The sequence below is a fragment of the Alosa pseudoharengus genome, unplaced genomic scaffold (genome assembly GCF_046254945.1).
Source record: "Alosa pseudoharengus isolate Yale_2024_CS ecotype anadromous, Long Island Sound unplaced genomic scaffold, YU_APseudo_1.1 YU_APseudo_1.1_scf_9, whole genome shotgun sequence".
NCBI lineage: Eukaryota > Metazoa > Chordata > Actinopteri > Clupeiformes > Clupeidae > Alosa > Alosa pseudoharengus.
In genome coordinates, this window is record NW_027468881.1 from 31,627,016 (window position 1) to 31,633,645 (window position 6,630).

Consider the following 6,630-nt stretch of genomic DNA (forward strand, 5'->3'; position numbering starts at 1 on the left):
TAACAGAACAACATCCCCAGCAATGCGGTTAATACAGAACATCAAAGAAATAACAACCTTTTACCACTTCAACAAAGGTAATAATACTCAAAAAACAAAATAATAGGCCAACATAAATAAAAGCGAAAAGCTCCATTGCTTGCTTGAGTATTAACATGCTGGCAGTACCAACCATGAGATTTGGAAAACAGAATGCTTACACATCCATCATCAGCAATTTATTTTTAAGGCTAAGCAGCAGTCTAGGAGGTAACCGCTTCAGGTCTTCCAAACCCATTTAAATTTTTTGAATGAAATGAAACGTGTAGGACAATTGCTTTGGATAATCGAGATGAAGTGCATAAATTAAGCCAAATAGCCAAATTATGTCTCTGTCAACTCTTCTATATCACACACAACAATATCTCCGTCAAGAACTATAGAATGGATAGCAGGACCAAACTTCACAAGGGAGTCTGTATCACCCGAGACAGTGAGAATAGCTACAGCTGCATCGGAGAAGTCTGGCAGGTCAATTTCTTCTGCCTGAAGAACATGACAGTAATTAGTTAATGAGTAGAGTAGTCAATGAAAAACACTACACGTGTATTTAATATAATATGAAATACCAGTGAATGAAAAGTTCAGGTAAAATTCCCAAATATGACATTCTTGGTGAATTACTGTAGTATGATTTAATTGCTATTCTGGTGGCTAGGAAGATGGTTGTGGTTGTTGTCTTTTGGCTGCAAGGTAGTATCAGAGAGGGCTGAATAGAGTGAAAGAGGACACACAATTTAATCAAAAACTTACATTCCAGGTCTTAAAAAATCCATCTTCCCACAGGAAGATGGGAAGGGCCTGCAGAGTAATTTTCCTTCTGCTGTTGACATTGACGTCTTCCTAGAAAAAAGAGGGATTGTGGGGTAATGGGAAGACAAATCAGCAGAATATTAATCCTATGCATATATTAAATAAGACTATAGTACAGGTGACATGTAAATACAAGATTAACTCCTTCACGCTCCTGATATGCAACCTCCTGCTCTGTCTTTCTGAATCGTGAGAGATGAATGTTCAGTGCATTAATAGACTGGAATGAGCAAATGCATGAGTGGTGTATGCATGGTAATGGGCTGACCCTTGAAAACTGACTGTGATTTAACTAACTAGATGTACCGCGTAGCGGTACAAAATATGACCGCCACTCAGTCCTGCACATCCATTCCGCGAAAATAAATCATATTAATGAATTTGTCTCTATCTTCTACTCCATCCCCCACTCTTGAAACTTTTGTGTATGCTTGTTTGGAATGTGTGTTTGCACACATTCCGCACACAAAGTAGCCTACTGGCGCTGCAAAGGTGAATAGATTTGTTTCTGGGCCAAAAAATCTGTAACATTGTTATAAAACCTTTAAAATCTCTAAACAATCACAAGTAGGGCAGTTCATCACAGTCCATCCATTGCAACTGGACTGATGAAAGGTACACCTGTAGGCTACATTGTATTTGGGAAAAGCAGAAGGTAGCAGCATAATGTATTTATGTATTATTAAACAAAACAATCACTGTCAGTTCCATGCAGTTTTCAACAGCTATCAAGAAGAGAGGTCATGTCATGGATTTTTGTGAATGTTTCTTCTTCTACATATGTATAAGTTTAGTCATCTAGTTCAAATGATATTCAGCTTTATTGTCAATGCACAAATTAAATACCAGTAGTCTAAAACAAAATGCCGTTTTACCCAGTGGTGCAAATAACTGACATGTCCAAAAGGGCCTTCATGAAATGCGTTGCGAGACTGTTCATACACATTTTAACGGGAAAAGTTGAAGAGCTACTGTCCGTTATTGTTTGTGCAAATAATATGCTGATTCATGTTCCCTTGCATTTTGCAACCATGAGGTCCATGGTTAAGTTTAATCTTTTGACGCAATCTTTTGATTTTCACCCAGCCTAGTCCATGGTAGGCGCCCGATAGAAATATTGTTTAATTTTGCGATTGAGATATCCACACCCTGCGACGTGTTCGCCCCCCAGTTTTAGAGCTATTCTAAATGCAAAAATGCATAGAGGGAGTTATGACAAAACCGTGACTGTTAACAAACTATAAGCTATATAAGGTAGGCCCTATGCTAGGCCTATTACACAACACAAATTGTCACTAGGCTATGCTGGCGACCCAAATAAAATCTCCTTTGGAACCAATGGCTTACACCTTACAGTTTCAAGCTGCGAAAAGTTAATAGTTTTGCATATCAGTAGTAATACATTTCACGTAGCTGTGAATCACGGAAAGGGCGAATGAAGTGCTAAATCATCCACCGCAAAGAATGATTTTTGTAGCACGTGCAACAAATATGTGTAGGTAGCCTACAGCCCTGCCCTGAATACATCTCAACGTGCGCTCTAAAACATCTGGTTTAAATGGAGATGTAGATCATCACGGGTGCGTTAATAAATCTACATTGCGGCGAGTTGACACAAATTATTCACTTTGACGAATTTATGTAGTTTCAGTTACTTTACTTTGAGCCATGCTCTTCCTTACTTGAATCACCTTTGAAAATAGAGGATTGAGGAAGTAGCCTATATGGGTGTTTGGGAATGAACGTTGACTCAGATGCTTTTTGAGACCTTGAGCAGAAATGTCCCAGCCCGGTGTTTAGGTTTAGGGTGCATCATAGACAGGTTATCTTTCAGGTAGCCTATATATTTTCCATTAACAAACAATCACGTAGCGAACGTGTTGTGGCTAACTCACTTAGCTCCTGTTAGTAGCCTAGGTTATGGTCATAAGCAAATGAGATGACAGTCGAAAGATACAATTAGTGCTGTTATCGATTTGCTTGGTAGCCTATAAACGCATTTATGGTTTTCTACAAATACATCAATAATCAAATTGGCCTCCATCACTCAACCATGCTAACGGTAACATTATTTTACCTACGTTCTGCTATTGATAGGATTAACGTAGCCTGCCTCAGGGTTGCCAACTTTGGGTGTTTGGCTGGAGTGAGATTTTGTGAAGTCATAGTGCGTGTGCGTTAAATTTTTCCCTAAACCTAATTTTAAAAATGTCTGTCCCCAGACTTTTTTGCTATGTACAGTATAATCCATGATTTAAGTTTTTTTCAAAATGTACAATTATTGATTGCACTTGAAAACAAGACCAGTGTTTTTACCCTGTGGCATGGAAGGATTATGAGCCACTGGGCCCCTGGGCACAGACATGAAAAGGGCCCCCCTGCCCACCTGAAAAAGGTAGTAGTTCAGTAAAAAAAAATGAAAAATAACCCCTTAAATGATGACTTCTGGCGAGTTTTGTGGAAAGAAATGGACAGATTGAGACTTATGAATGTGTGTATGAGTGTACGTATGTATCAGGGATGGAAATAGCCTAAAATATTTTTTTCCACCTACTATTGTGGCTGGTGGGTTCCAAAGTCTACCAGCCACTAGAGATACAGTATGAACATTTGATGAAAAATCATGACCAAAATGATCACGGTTATTGGTATTGGAATATGATTAAAATGTGGTGACTTTTCTTCTAAACCTACCATCAATGTTGGACAGAACTCATAATTGGCCTGCCCTTCATGCCCAGTAGCAACAAATCTAAAGATCAACAGAACAGCTATAGTGTCATAAAAGTGGTGTGGCTCCTTTAAGACCCAATCCACTGGTGTGAGTTCTGGAGCCATCCTACTAACTCTATACTATCCTACATCATCTGATTTTAATATTATTTCTAGGCTATATGTAACATTTAACATTTATTTTGTATTGCCTGTTATGCAATTATGCATTGACCAATATAAGCACACTTTTTTAAGACACTTAAATACATGCATGCTTAGCATTTTGTGAAAACAAATCATTATGGCTACATCGACAAACTCTTAGCCATGAGCTGTATATCCTCTGATTTTAATATTTACACATATGTAGGTATTTAAGCACAGCTCAGTTTTAAGACACTTAAAGCCCAACATTGGAGACCATATAGAAATTTGCTACCATTTCAAAACCTGATTACTCTGGAACGGCTTATTGTACAGGGGATTGCATTACACCTTTGTGTTCGGTAAGGTCTGCTGTTTATTCTGGTTTACGGTTTGTCATGTGTGGAACGAAAACTTTGTGAGATATTCCTCCTATTGGAATTGAAATGAGCGCAGAGCTATAGTAGCCTAATATGATTATTTCTTGAAATAATCTGGCGTGACATTTCTTGAGTGTGCGTGAGAGCGTGAGATTGGTGCTGAAAGCGTGAGTGTCACGCCAGATGCGTGAGAGTTGGCAACCCTGCTACCTGCAGTAAAAAACAAGCATGTCCGATAAACATTCTCAGATTTATTTCGGCTTCAAGAGGAAATGGGAATTACATGTCATGCAGAAATCATCCTACCCTTAGACGTTCTCTGCGGTAAACTACTGTAGCCTACAGTCTTGTCCTTGTAGGAAACGTAGTGTCTTTCCAACCCACTTTAGATTAACTTCCAACAAAATTACATCTCACTGCAACGATGCGCCATCTAGTGGACAAACGACTACTTATCGCCAATACTGGAAATGCAGCCATGATGATGATGATGAATATTTATTTTGGCTTTCTTTTAATCCTACTGAATTTGTAATTATGTATCGGCCGTTCTAATACCGATAGTATGTGGGTGCCTGTGTGTGTGTGTGCATGTGTATATGTGTGCACCACCATCTACAGGCCAATGAGTGTACAGTCACTAAATGTACACATAACTTAATTTTTTAGACCCCACCATGGATGAAATTCTACTAAACTTGGCATACCCCCAGAGAATGTCAGGTTAATCATACACATAAAATTTGGTGCAGTTCTGAACGTCTTTACTGAAGAAAGGGGCGATTAAAGCAGAATGATATTGCATTTTCATTTTTTACCGGGGGGGGGTGCAAATCACAAATGAGTGATTATGGGCTAGGTTGATGTGGGCCCTTGAGACCAACATACCATAAACATTTCTTCATCCTCGGTGCCACGGTTCAGGTAGTTATTTAGGAAAAACTGCATTTTTTGGGTTTTGGGGGGCCCAGCGCGGAGGGGGAGTGGCCCCCGGGGACCAAACAAATTTTTTCCGTAAAAGTCTAGTGGGGCTACATACCCACCAAAATTTCAGGAAGTAGATGACGGGGGGGGGGGGACTTTGACAATACCTATATGACCGCTTCGCTAGCGGCGGTCATAATAATGGCAAAGTAACTGAGCCTGTGTCTCGGAAGAGGCTTCACATGACCTGCATAACCAACACATTTTGAAAATGCCACATAAAATAAGTCTAAGGTGTCATCCCTTCTTTGATACAAAAACATCACTCAACCCTAGCCTTTGTATCCCTGTGGAGAGATGCAAAGGGATAACATTAGGCTAGGCTATTCTCATTGGTAAATAAATGCTTACAAAATATCCCTATAACTTATAATAATATAGGCTACACGTTGGCTACATTGTGACACTAGTAAATGGAGGACAAGTTATCACTTACCATGGTGTGATGGTGGTTCCTTGCACAGAACTGAAAACATGTCACACAGCCATCTGGTCCTGGGGAAAAATATTATGAACAGTATTATTTCACTTTTTTGCACAAAAGTCAGTCAGACAGTCTCTTCTTCTCTATCTATATAGGCAGGCCTATCAGAGTACGTTGCCATTGATCATGCTTAGGCTATTGTCAGTAAGTTCGGAGCTACAACTTGGCTTCCTATCCGTGTTAACAAAACTGGAATTGACGTTAATATAAGACATATGCTATTGCTGCAGGGTTATTCAACTATGGTACTCTTTGACCTGGTAATTTTCAGAAAATTTAACATCTTTCAGTAAAACATCTTTTTGCATGGTTTAATTATCTACTCTTTCTAGACACTTGCCCTAATAGTGCCTGTAAAGATTTCACTTGAATAATATATATTTTTGACATTTTATTCCAAAAGTCTAACTGTCATTTCCAGTATAAGTATATAAGTATATATACTCTTTTTATCCCGTGAGGGAAATTTGGTCTCTGCATTTATCCCAATCCGTGAATTAGTGAAACACACTCAGTACACAGTGAACACACAGTGAGGTGAAGCACACACTAATCCCGATGCAGTGAGCTGCCTGCTACAGCCACGCTCGGGGAGCAGTGAGGGGTTAGGTGCCTTGCTCAAGGGCACATCAGCCGTTCCTACTGGTCGGGGTTCGAACCAGCAATCCTCCGGTTACAAGTCTGAAGCCCTAACCAGTAGGCCACGACTGCCCAATCACATGTTTCCAAAACACAACAAAACGTGTGTTTTCAAGCAAAAATAACATCTACTGTTCCAAATGTATTTTATTAAATATTACACATATCAGCCAAAATATTCAATTTATTAATTTTCCAGAAATGTTGTATGTTGTATTATTTTTACATGTTTAACTTAAATTATGTGTTGTGATGGAAATGACAAAGTGTGGTGGAGATGACACGACATACATAGACAAATTTAAGATTTAAAAGCATTAAGATTTAAAACAAAAAAATGCGTCCCTGCCATATGTTATGTAATTATGATGTTTTTTTCTACTAGATTCTTTAGTAGGCCTACTATGAAGCAAATAAACTGTGTTTTTAGCA

General features: G+C 38.9%; 1 long non-coding RNA gene across 1 annotated transcript; it reads right to left on the minus strand.

The window, feature by feature from the left end:
* Window positions 1–227: 227 nt before the first annotated feature.
* On the minus strand, window positions 228–5,589 carry LOC143115043 (uncharacterized). Its single transcript, XR_012985034.1, has 3 exons — window positions 5,512–5,589; window positions 793–882; window positions 228–525 (listed from the first exon to the last, which is right to left on the minus strand). It is a non-coding gene; the product is annotated as an uncharacterized LOC143115043 (long non-coding RNA).
* Window positions 5,590–6,630: the final 1,041 nt, after the last annotated feature.